This window comes from Misgurnus anguillicaudatus, chromosome 3 (assembly GCF_027580225.2).
Source record: "Misgurnus anguillicaudatus chromosome 3, ASM2758022v2, whole genome shotgun sequence".
NCBI classification, from domain to species: Eukaryota; Metazoa; Chordata; class Actinopteri; order Cypriniformes; family Cobitidae; genus Misgurnus; species Misgurnus anguillicaudatus.
This window is the reverse complement of record NC_073339.2, coordinates 24513404-24526987: the sequence shown is the minus strand read 5'-3', so window position 1 is coordinate 24526987 and position 13584 is coordinate 24513404. Positions and strand designations below refer to the sequence as shown.

The following is a 13584-nucleotide window of genomic DNA, read 5'->3' as shown; positions in this document are numbered from 1 at the left end:
AGCATCATACACCCTGTGTACATCTCACCAATGGACTCATAACCTCTCCTCATTGGCAAAGACCTGCTAGACCGCTTTGAACCCTTAATAGACTTTAAACAGTTAAAAATTTGGGCTCAAGTGCGAGAACCTTTACCCTTCCAATCAGCCAGATCATCTGAGGTAAACTGCCAGGTCACACAGGTCATGGACGACCCCCCAGCCAGCCGCGGGAACTTCGTCTCAGATCTAAACTCCAAAAGTTCACTGCTCTGCACTCTGCATCCAGCCAAAGACTCAGAGCCATACCCAGGATTTGACGCACAAGTTCAACAAAATTTAAAAGATGCAGATGCCATGCAGGATGATGCAGATCATCAGAAACTACAAGCCTTTAACATCGCTACCCAAGCTATGTTAAACCACTTCTCAGACCCCTCCACCTACCCTATCACAAACTCTGACCTGTCTGCTGCTCCAACCCGCAAACGTCTCAACGATGTCAGGCACCTGCTGCGCATACAACACAACATCCTCTGGTATGTCCCTGATGGCCGCACTACACCTGTGCTTGTGGTTCCTCAGGCCCATAGGGGGGTCATACTGATGTATGCGCATGACACAGCATGTGCCGGACACCACCGCACAAAAGCCACGTATGAAACACTGAAACAGGTGGCATACTGGCCCGGAATGCAGCAGGATGTAGCAGAATACATCAAGGAATGTCTGGTTTGCTGCCAGTTCCAACCGGCTAAGCCAAACCATGGAGCACCACTTCAAAAAAGAGGTGTCAATTTCCCATTGTCAGATCTCCAGATAGGCTGGGTTGGACCATTACCCAGGTCAACAAGGGGCAACAAATACTTTCTCACGGTCATCTGCAAATTCACAAAGTTGGTAGAATGCCTTCCAGCACCCAATGACACCACCCAGACCACAGCATACACCACTCACCAGTATCTGGATAAACTTCATCTGGGAACGACCTTCGCTTTTTGAACGACCAAGATCTGGTACTGCAGTTTCGCCTAGCCAATTCAGACAGCTTACCGTCAGCTGTCAAAGAAATTTCTGCCACACTGGACAGGACCTCATGAGATTGTGGACAAACTCTCCCCCATTGCATACCAGATCAAGATGGGCAGGAGTCAGAAGGAACCAATTTTCAGATGGGTCCACCAGAACCAAGTGAAGAGACACTCAACATTGTGGCATGACAGTAAAGGGGGGACAAGCACTAACCAGGCCAAACTCCCTCCACACTGCCTCATCACTAGAACTCTGCCACCTAGGGAACAGCCGCTAATGAAAAGAAAGAGAACTGTCCTGACCAAACAAGGACCTGTAGCGCTCACCTATTGTTCCTTCTCTCTCTCCCTCTCTGTCACCAGGATGCTGCTGTGGATCACTGTTCTGTACGTCAGCCTACAGGGGGGATGGTCGCAACCTGAAATCGTGTCACCGGGTCCCACCTCAGGCATTGTCCTTAAAGAGCAACCTGGACTCCTGATCACGAACTGCAGAACACATAGCCAAAAAGTCTATGTCCGACTCAACCCCCGGGATGTCTACAGAGCACACTACACAGCATCAGCACCAGAAACCAGTTGGGCAGGAGAACGATGGGCGCAGAACGCTATGGTTCACGCAGAGGCCGACATCAAACACATGCTATACCAACTTCAGAAGATGACTGTCACACAGGCAGATCTTGGCGGACAAACCAAGCATCCCAAGCGGTTCCTGGGAGCCCTATTCGGAGCCACCGCAGCAGTCGGAACTTTGTTCAACATTGGAGTTACCAGTGTCAATGTAGTCAGCCTAGCCACGGTGAGACGACATGTGAATGAGATCCAGGAGGAAATACCTCAACTGAGAGAACAGCTAACAGCTCAGAGCAAATCCCTACAAACCATGGGCAAATCCTTAAAAGATACTGTCGTAATTCTCAACACACACAGTGTCGCACTGAAACAAACAGTGAACTCTTTGAAACAGATTTTCTCAGTACTGCAGGTGGATCACGCCTATTCTCAACTGGTCACAGCTCTGATGTCAGATATGCTTTGTGAGGTGAGCTCCTCTGTGGACAGTCTAGCCATGGGTAGAATTCCACCCTACCTGGTACCCCTAAGCCTGGTACAGACCATTTTATCCTCTGCCACTGCAGGCCCAACAAACACCCTGCAGGCGCATCTGGCCTACTCCCTAGGTAGCGCAATTCCATTAAGCATAGCCCCTGAACAAGGCGAACTTGCTTTTCTGATAAACCTGCCAATCATCGAGTCACACAACATCTACAGACTCAAAGACATTGTCAATGTTGGCTTCTGGCAGGGAAACACTCACATCAGAATATGTACCCCCACTGTTGTGGCTTACCATGACAGCAACGAACAGCTGTACCTTGCACCAAACCTTCGCATGTGCAACCTCACTAAGGACATTCATTATCTCTGCCCCAGCAAACCTTTCCTTCGGGACAACACGGATGGCATCTGTGGGCTGCGACCCATGAAGATTGACTCTCGTTGCCCTGCCTCAGCTAAACTAAGAGCCGAGGTCACTAACGCCCAAGCTGAAATTGTAGGTGACCGATGGCTGGTCAACACCCCAGCCAGCACGGCCACTTTGACCTACGACCAACACGACACAGCCACCCGCATCAGTCTACCAAACCAGACGATGTGGATTCAAGTTCCAAAAGATGCGATTCTTCACATCGATGAACTCGCACTCTATCACCTTCCCAGTGAGGAGTACCACACCGAACTGGAAATTTCAACCTGTTTCTGGGACCACAACTCACTTTAGACCCTGAACTGGAGATGAGGATCGCAGAAGGGGGGACCCAACTAATTGATGTCACGCCCATCGACACTGCCCTCCAGGCACTTGCTCGGATGCCAGCTATGCACAGCCTCCCTGTTGTCCGAGCCTGGACCGCCGCTGACACGGTACTGTGCCTCTCCACAGGAGTAGGATACGCCCTTACCCTTGGCCTCGCTTTCATCCTGTACCGAAGAGTCAGCAGGATGCAGGAGACAGTGAACAAGTACACAGCTGCCCTCCCTCGAGCCTTCAAGCTGAACCGTGGGAAGCAAGACACACAAGCCGAGCAAGAGCCCAACCTCATTGAAATCACCCCTCTGCAGGCACGCCGAAGCGCTGCAGAAAATTAAGATACACCTGCCATCCAGACCAAATGACCTGTCCAACCATCGCCTATTGAACCATCACCCACCAAAGTCTCTCAAGACCCTGGTGGCCATGAAGGGGGGATATGTAACAGATGGCTCGGAGTCAAATAAAGGCCATTGGGCATCTGGATTTCAACAGCCCTAAAATTGTGATAATTAGATAACCCTGTCTCCTTTGTTGACAACCGTCGAGATCTCTATCACCTATCAAGGCTGTAAAGTGGGCGACAATTAAAACAAATGCCGTCGTAAAAGGAGGTTCAAAGGAATTCCACCAGAGAAACCTGAGAGGCGATCGAACGACAATCGCCAGAGACACAGCAGGGGGCACAGACGATATGTCTCTGATGAAACCACGTTTAAAGATCACAATGAGCTGTTTAAATGTGTATATATATATGTTATATCCCTTTACTGCATGATCATGTATGTGTGATGTAACTGTGTGTTAACACTTTAGTTAGATTTTGTTCACTGTAGCATGGTTCATATCTTAGGTATGAAATTATTATTCAACGTGATCTTAAACCCATGTCTTGTCTAGTATCAAATTAACCTACTCTTTATTTCCTAATCATTTCTATGTATCATATTACCATAAGCCGCATCAATGTCATTTAATATCGATTTGAAGAGTTATGGAAACAAACTTTTATCATTATGCAATTACGCAAATGTGATGTCTGAAAGATCAAAGGCTTGTTTCCCTGCGCGATCGAACACTTCGCACATTGGTCATTCACCTAAAATGGGCTGGGCGCGTGAAAGGTCAAAACGGCCTATCGCCCAAGCCATCATTGCTCAATAGCTAAATCGCTCAGTTCGCTCATTAGCTCAGTAAGTCGCCCGGCGGCTCAAGAGCGCTCAGTCGCTCGGTTACTCTGGTAACCCGCCAGCGCAGTTTGGAAACTCGCTGAGACTCACCCAGAGTCCCTCGGATTCATTATCTTTTCTCTGAGCCCTGTCCCACTCTTCGGGACAGTCTTTCCTGGCTTTGCGCTAGAGTTCGGAAAACCACGCGGACCAATCCGCCCTACGAAACAACTTAACGGACTTCATCTTACGAACACATCTGGATACTCTCTCTCTCTCCTTGCTCGCACCGCGCGCATCAGAAACTTCACACCGTATCACAAAGAGCCAAATGCAAGTATAAACTTGTTTCACTCGCTGATGTTTAAGCTTTACCCCTTATAAAAATTAAGGCGCTCCTTAGAGATTTTCCGATGGTTTGTGCAGATGTAAAGCAATAGTGCTATTGCCAATCTTTTACTCTCTCTCTAGTTTTTTCAATCTTTTCTTCTCATCTATGTTTTATGTTATTGTATGTGTGTATGTTTATTTAGTTGTTACGTGTACTTTGTTTTATAGTTAATAAACCGGTTTTGCATTTTCACAATTGAATTGTTTCTGTGTTCAATCCTCATGAAATTAAAGTCACTATTTCTGCCTTTTGATCCAGCTACACGCTGCGAGTAGCACTGTATCTCAGTGAGAAGGTTAATTTTAAAGGCCATGAAATTAACATTTCTTAGACGTTAATATACGATTATGGATATATGTCTTCGGTGGACGAACATATTAATTAATTGTTATTATTAATTCTGCTACGCCAGGTAAAACCTGATAAACTTTTATAGTTAATTACAGTTAATTATACATAATAATCCCTTTTGAGCTAAAATCTAAGATTCCCTTGGGAATCCCCGTAGTGTTTCGGTCGGAGGTTCATAGTGTTATAAATAACGTTATTCCCCTCCTCCCGCATAAATTCGCTACATCTCCTAGGGGTTTTATTCCCCCAATGAACATATATCCTTACATGTTACGATGTAAATAGCCTCAGATTGTATATTATATTCTATTACCAGACGTTCATGCGAAATTTGATGTAAACAATAGACTATATATCTATATTTCACGGATTATACGCATTTGTGGACAAAAATGGTCATTGGATGATTCACACATCTGAAACAGACTGGATTCGACTTGTGATCCCCACAAAGGTAAAAAGTCCTGTTTATTTTTGCATGTTGTCATCCGGACCTCTGTCACAAAATACTACATATGATGCTAGAACATCTGTATCTTAAAACGGCTTTACAGGGGGTATGGCTTAGCTAAATGGGATGTAAATGAGCCCTATTGTCTCTCCAGGCAGGGAAAAGTGTCAACTTGTCTTTCTCAATTTTCTCGGCATTCTCTTTTTTGATTGTGTTATATTCAAATGGCCACAACTTATCATCTTATCAGATTTCCATGTGTTACACATCGTTGGAAAGCTAAGAAACTGCACTTTCAGACTTGTGTCCCTACTTTCCGTGACTGGTCACATTTGTCATTAAAAGTTTTAAATCACTTTTAACAGAAACCATGATCAAGTTTATAAAATACAATTTGCATAAACAAGTTGACAGTAAAATTCATGTACATTTCTTGACAGTATTAACTGCTGTTGTTAATAAATATTTAATGTGTTTGTAAAGGGGATTTGTGTTTATCTTTTTAGTTAATCTTCTACACCACTGCTCCACTTTTAATATATTCATTCAAAGTTAATCTATTTATGCCTTACTAGCATGTTTTTCATGCACCTAAATATATGATATGATCTATACTGATATACCTGATATATAATAGCTAAGAAATGTTGTCTTAATCTGGGTGGTCAGACTGCATTTGAAATTCAAGCTGCATCTAATTTAGCTAAACCAAGTAAATTTGCTCGAATTAAAGTCATTTTAGGATGCCAAAGTCAAGGTTAATCATATACAATTTATTTTACCAGCTACAAAATTGTGGCCAGTAACTTTGGAAAACAACCAGCCACTTTGACTGGTAAGCAAAAAAGTAAATGTCAAGCCGTGTACGTGTCTATTGTGGAGATTCTAAGTGATTTACCCCAGTGGGTATCTAACACTATTGCTGCAGCACGAGCACTGTCTACAAAACAGGCTTATGCACTTAAATGGAACCTGTTTGTTGTCTGGTGTTCTTCCCAACCTGAAAACCCCTGAGAATGGCCGATCAGTTTGTGCTTTCTTATCTCCAGCAGCGTTTGGAAAATAGGCTGTCACCATCTACTACTAAAGTCAATATTGCTGCAATATCTGCTCACCACTCACCCGTAAACGGCAGAACTGTGGGTCAGCACGACCTGGTCATGAGATTTCTTAGAGGTGCTTGCAGGTTAAATCCTTCACACCCTCCCTCTATTCCTCCTTGGGATCTGTGGGGCTGTTTACACTTGGTATTAAGATGTGTTTTCATCAATCGGATCACAAGTGGACGAGAGAGACACATTTACGTTTACACCTGGTATTTAAATCCGTCTCTTTTGTCCACTTTCGACCGCTTCTGTCCTGAATACTGTGAGGGGTCGGTCTGTGAGACGGTGGGCAAGTCTCTCTGCTGTCATTCAAACCCGAGCGGGAGTAATGATGAGTTTATATGGACGCAAACTAATATTATGTCAGAGTCCACTGCTTGTTTAGCAAGTAAACATGCTGCACAGAGTTTTGTACGTTTATATGTTAGAGATTTCTCTGAACTTTTAGCGCAATTGATGAAATAGGGCAGCGCAACTTTCACACGCTTTCAAAACGAAACTACGGAGATCAGCTGTTTTAGTTTTATCAATGAAAGGCTAAAAATAGCGCTGTTCACCGTATGTTCACGCCAGAAGTAAAAAAAAGACGTAAAACCTCAGATTAGATAAATGGGCGGAGAGAAAGCGGTTGTGTGTGGCTATTCGAACACATTCAACCACATGTGCGTTCCGCAACTCCAAAGCGAAAGTGGTTTTGAATACCTCTGAATGTTTTTGAAAGTGGACGAGCTCAAAACATTTTGAACACCATTTACACCTGGCATTAACGTTGTCCACTTGTGATTCGATTGACGAAAATGCAGGTTAATGCCAAGTGTAAACAGCCTCTGTCTGTGCTGCTGAAAGCCTTACAGGACATTCCCTTCGAGCCTCTGCAAACTGTGAGTATTAAGTTTCTTACAATGAAAACTTTAACGCTCCTCGCACTGGCTTCCGTTAAGAAGATAGAGGACCACCATACATTTTCGGTTGACCATTCGTGTCTACAGTTCAGACCTGCTGAATCCAGTGTAAAATTGAGACCCAGGCCCGGCTATGTGCCTAAAGTTCCTACCACTCCCTTCAGAGATCAGGTGGTGAGCTTGCAAGCGCTGCCTTTGGAGGAGGCAGACCCAGTCATGGCTTTGTTGTGCTCTTTGTTTTGTCGTGCACTACATGTGTGTATATAGACACAACACAAAGATTTAGAACCTCAGACCAGCTCTTTGTCTTTTACGGTGGCCAGCAGAAAGGGAAAGCTGTCACCAAGCAGAGGATGTCCCATTGGATTGTGGATACTATAGCCCTTGCATACCAAAAGTAAGGCATTCCTTGCCAGTTTAATTTGGGCATTCTGCATTCAGCCTCTGTCCGTCTCTCCAGTGGAGGCACAGTTTGCAGTTCCTTTGCTGATACCAGACCGGGCACTGATGCTCGCTTTCTTAGCAAATAATATAGCTGATTGGTATTGTGCATCTGCTGCTTATATATGCACCTGGCGGGGCAGCGCAGGCATTATGCAAATACCTTCATGCCAAGTTCATTGCCGTTTTGTTAGTTTCTCGAAGTTGATAGGTCTCCGCAAAGCGGTTCCCAATTCATTGGTCACAATGTGGCATCTCTGTTCCCGTCCTTCAGGGAACGATGGTTACCATCCATAATCAAGACGATTTTCACCAATTAACTTCTCCAATACATCCGATCTATTTTTCACCAACTGTGAGAGCTCAGTGAGTTGTGTGGAATTAAATGCCGTGTCTACCTGATCTGTTTTGCGAAGTTTAAAGGCTGGAGAACAACACAGAGTATCGGAAAGCGGCGGAAGTTATTAGACCGCTCATTAAAAAACCACACCTTGACCAGGGAGATCTTAAAGGGACTGTAATTAGGATTTTAAGTGTTTTATTAATCAAAATCAATGTCTTTATTCATAAATATGTCCTTGTTGGTGTCAAATGACCTCTTCCAGTGATCTGACTTTTCTTTGTAAGCTTAGAATTTCTCCTCTTTACTTACATTGAACAGGTAAGTCCAAGGAGGCATCCATATCGTTCCGCCGTATTGATAAACTATAATAGCAGAGAGGGACAAAAAGCACTTGCCTACCCGCGCATTTCCACAACGCATTTTCATTCAGAACACGTGAACCAGCTGCAACGGACAAGGAGATCAGCGATTACATAACAGCTACCGTAGTAGCAACACACATTTGGAAAGGGGAGGCGCTAGAGAGCACTGTTCGTTTAAATGCAAAATACAATTCTTTTAAATTCAAATTTTTTTTGGAGCACGTATTTTGTTTGCCAACTGGATATGATCTCCTGGAAAACCCGCGACTTGCATATTCAAGAGATTTTCTGCTGCAGCTGCAATTCCACCCTTATCAGGCTACTGTTACAGAGACGATTCCAGAGGAAATAACACGTAAGAGGTCTGTCCAGAAGGAATCTTCTCAAAACAAGAAGGTAACGAGAAGGGGGAGGAAAAAGGGAGGAATACGAGCAAGACTTAAGCGGGAGAAATGTAAATATCGAGCGCTTCCATCAGTAATTATGGCCAATGTTCGTTCTCTCCGAAATAAAATTGATGAACTGCAAGCTAACGTGAACCATATGCATCAATATAGGACTGCTTCCATTTTAGCATTTACTGAAACATGGTTAAACAAAAATGACAACGATGACACTTTAAGTATAGATGGCTTTGGAACTCCCTTAAGACTTGATCGGGACAGCGATTCCACGGGCAAGCAGTGTGGTGGCGGTGATTGTTTGTATGTAAACCCACGCTGGTGCTCAACGATCGTTGTAAGGTAAAAGTTATGTACACCCGATATTGAACTCATGGCTGTATCATTACGCCCTTTTTATCTGCCCAGAGAATTTCCATAGCTTTTTTTATATTGGTTTATATACATCCAAAAGCGAATGCGACCACAGCCACAGAACATATTAAGAACATTTTAGACAGACTTGAATTAATATCTGCAGACTCTCCCAAATTCATTCTGGGCGATTTTAATCACTGTGTGGCAGAAAAATCCTTGAAAGGTTTTCATCAGTATGTCACATGTACTACTCGCTTAGGGAAAATATTGGATAAATGCTATGGCTCAATTTTAGGTGCATATAGATCTCTCGCTCTTCCACCACTTGGTTTTGCTGACCACGAAACTATATTACTTGTACCAGCCTATCTGCCGGTTATAAGGAGGACCGAGAAGGTTGTAAAGACTTTTAAACTGTGGACTAATGATAGCATTGAAAGATTACAGGGATGCTTTGAAATAACTGATTGGAATATGCTTGCAGCTTCATCAAGTAATATAAATGAGCAAGGGGCCATAGTGACATCGTATATCTCCTTCTGTGTGGACAACATCATTCCCACCAAGAAGGTTACCATCTTTCCAAACAACAAGCCGTGGGTAACCAAAGAACTTAATGAGATTTTAAATAAGAAAGAGAGTTTTTTACACCGGATCAGAGAATGAAAAAAAGGAGGTTAACTCTTTCACCACCAGCATTTTTCATGATTTTCACAAAAGTTTAATGCCTTCCAGAAAATGCTCCTTTTTAAATATATAAACATACAATATATGAAATAAAAGAACAGACCCTCTGCTTTCAAACAAAAAAATCCGTTTCATCCTACCCTCATGTGTTCTGTTTTTATCACCTCTCAAGTATGTCCACCAAATTTTGAGATAATTCCATTTTTGTGAAGGACTTTTGATAGAGATCAGATGCAGAGCGATCTTTAAATCATACACAGACATACAACTGTTTGCCCTAAGGCAATACTTCCGGTTTTTATAAGTTGTGGAAGAGCGCCACCTGATGGTTAATAGCGGTATTGCAGATTGACGAGATAACTCGTCAATGGCGGGGAAAGAGTTAACAGAGAGGTTAAGGGTGCTATTAAATCTGCAAAAGTGGAATATAAGAACAAGATTGAGCAAACATTTATGCAGGGCAACCTCCATGCAGCCTGGCAGGGCCTTAAGAACATGGCAGCAGTTAATATTGCTTCCACTGCCCACAAGCACATTCATGTTGGAGGCAGCACTTCAACATCCCTTCCTAATGACCTCAACTCTTTTTACACCAGATTTGAGACTGATAAGAGCACTCAATTGAAAACAACAATTTCTACTTTAAAACCTGACGAATCTGCCTTCACTATATGTACAGAAGAGGTGGTGCAAGCACTCAAATAGACCAAAGTTAAATCTGCACCTGGACCAGATAACATCTGTGGACGAACCTTAAAATATTGTGCGGAGCAGTTGGGGGGGTGTTTCAGATTTTGTTTCAGAACTCCTTAGCTAGCGGTGTAGTTCCTCAACTATGGAAACATTCCACTGTTATTCCGATACCAAAAAAGAGTTCCACAAAAGTTTTAAACGATCTGAGGCCTGTTGCACTTACCTCTCTGGTGATAAAGGCAATGGAGAGGATTATTAAAAATCACATTATCAAAGTAACCGACTCACAGTTGGATCCATTACAGTTTGCTTACCGAACAGGCAGAGGGGTTGATGACGCAAAGGTGTTCATTACAGACCTTGTTCACAAGCATCTTGAGGCTCCAAATACTACAGCCAGATTTTTGTTTGCTGATTTTTCTTCGGCATTCAATACTTTACAGCCACATATTCTTGCTGAGAAACTCATCAGTCGTTTTCATCTGGAGGATCGACTGGTTTGCTGGATAATTGATTTTTTGACCAGTAAGTCTCAGAGAGTACTGCTTAACAATACATTTTCTGACCTCCTATACACTTCTACTGGCTCTCCTCAGGGTTGTGTCCTTTCACCACTGCTGTCCATTCTGTATACTGACGATTGCAGATCCACCAAACCTGATTGTCACCTAATTAAGTTTGCTGATGACACTGTTTTACTGTCCCTGCTTTCAGGCCCTTCACAGCATCATGGCCCAACCCTTCAGCAATTTATTGAGTGGTGTGATACCTCCTGTTTGGAACTCAACGCGAAAAAGACTAAAGAGATGATAGTAACCTTTTCCAATAAACAAAGACAGATGGCAATGGAAGTCTCTACTTTTATTCATGGAAGGCCTATAGAGATCGTTAAAGAGTACAAGTACCTTGGGACAATCTTTGAGAATCTGCTTAAATTTTCTTCCAATACAGAGGAGATATTGAGGAAATGTCAGCAGCGGCAGTATCTTTTAAGAAAACTTAATTCCTTCGGAGTCAGTAAGAACATTCTTATTATGTTCTACTACTCCTACATAGAAACTGTCATCACATTTTCCATGGTCTGCTGGTTTCACTCAATTAGTCTCCAAAACAGAAACTGTCTGGAGTGAACGGTTAAAAATCTGTGAATTGCCCCTTTGGGGATAAATAAAGTGTTTGAAATTGAAATTGAAATTCCACCACTAGATGGGGGTAAATCCTACTTATTGCCCCTTTAATAACTTCAGACCAAGTTCAAATTTCCCATTTCTTTCTAAGATATTAGAAAAGGTAGTGAAAAGCCAGCTATGCACATTGTTAGTGAATAATAGTACCTATGAAAAGTTCCAATCAGGATTCAGGCCCCACCATAGCACAGAGACAGCACTGCTTAGAGTTACAAATTACCTCCTTTAAACATCCGATTGTTGTGAAATCTTGATTCTTATATTACTAGACCTTAGTGCAGCCTTTGACACAATAGATCACACAATCCTACTCAATAGACAACTTTGTTGGTGTTAGCCTGGTTTAGGTCGTATCTAACCAATCGCTATCACTTTGTTTATGTAAATGAGGAAGAGTCATATCACTCCCTGGTTAAATACGGTGTACCACAGGGTTCAGTTTTAGGTCCTATCCTATTCTCATTATATAGGTTACCTCGAGGAGACATTATCAGGAAACATAAAATAAGGTTTCACTGCTATGTGGATGATACCCAGCTTTACATCTCGTCACATCCTAGCGAAACCCAAGCTTAAGACTGCATTAGCTATAGCATTAGCTATATTAGGGACTGGATGGCACATAACTTCCTTATGCTAAACTCCAATAAGACAGAGATACTTATTATAGAACTGAATCGCTCCAAACATAATATGTCAGATTACAAGTTGCCCATACATGGCTGCACTGTGGTGCCATCTTCCACGGTTAAGAACTTAGGTGTGGTGCTCGACAGCAATTTATCCTTCGATAGTCATATCTCCAACATCTGCCGCATAGCATTCTTCCATCTTAGAAATCTCAAAAATACCCTATATACTGTCTACATCTGATGCAGAGAAGCTTATCCACGCTTTTATGACCTCTAGAATAGAAGAGTGCTTACTCAATCAAAAAATGTTGGCTTCTTTACACTGGCTACCAGTTAAATATCGCATACAATTTAAAATATTATTAATCAACGTCAAAGCCTTAAATGGCCTAGCACCCTTGTATCTTAAAGAATTACTATTAGAATATAATCTATCACGTACAAATGCGATCACAAAATTCTGGCCAATTAATTATCCCTAGAATATCAAAAGTGTCTAAAGGTGGTAGATCCTTTTCATATCTAGCCGTTACATGCTTTACTTAGCACTTTCCTGTATATGTTACATTATTACTATGCTCGCTTGTACGGTTTATTCTTAGCCGCTGTATTCTGCCGCGATATTATCTATCGATTTTTCTGTGGTCTATTCATGTAAAGTTGCTTTGAAATAATTAACAATTGTGAAAAGCGCTATATAAATAAAATTGAATCATGTAAGGGAGATATGAACAGAAAATTTAGGAAATTGTTAGCTCTTTTATTTAAATCATACACTCTAAAAAATCCTGGGTTATTTTTTCTACCCAAATGTGGGGTTAAGCCATTTGGGTAATTTTTTTGGGTTATTTTCGCAGTCTTGGGTAGTTTTTTGGGTAGTTTTATGTAACCCCACCACTGGGTTATTTTCTGGGTAATTTACACTGAGAGTGGAATCAATACACCCCCTCCCCCTCCCGGACTCAATAACCCAGCTCATTGGGTCAAATCAACTCGGCACAGATTCAGGTGCAGCACCGGCTGACTGAATTTGAGGTGGATGCAACACACACTAATATTTGGAGAAATAAGGTTCGTATCAACATATTTATTCATATAACATATATTTTTAAACCTATTTATACACGTATCATAATACCGAGGGCTATATAAAGACGTAAGTGCCATTACATTCAGTTTTACATTGCATTAAATACGCCGCCAGCTTCGTTCGTTTAGGTTGGCTTGTTTGATATGCCCGTTGGATAGTAAATACGTTTTCTACTGTTTTTGTTTAATGTTTTAA

The 13584-nt window shown here is 42.3% G+C and overlaps 1 protein-coding gene across 2 annotated transcripts in view; it reads right to left on the bottom strand.

Annotated features, from left to right (window-relative positions):
* The window catches only part of nsun3 (NOP2/Sun RNA methyltransferase 3), a 347258-nt gene that overhangs the window by 51467 nt on the left and 282207 nt on the right, over window positions 1-13584 (bottom strand). The gene's annotated exons all lie outside the window — the stretch shown is intronic.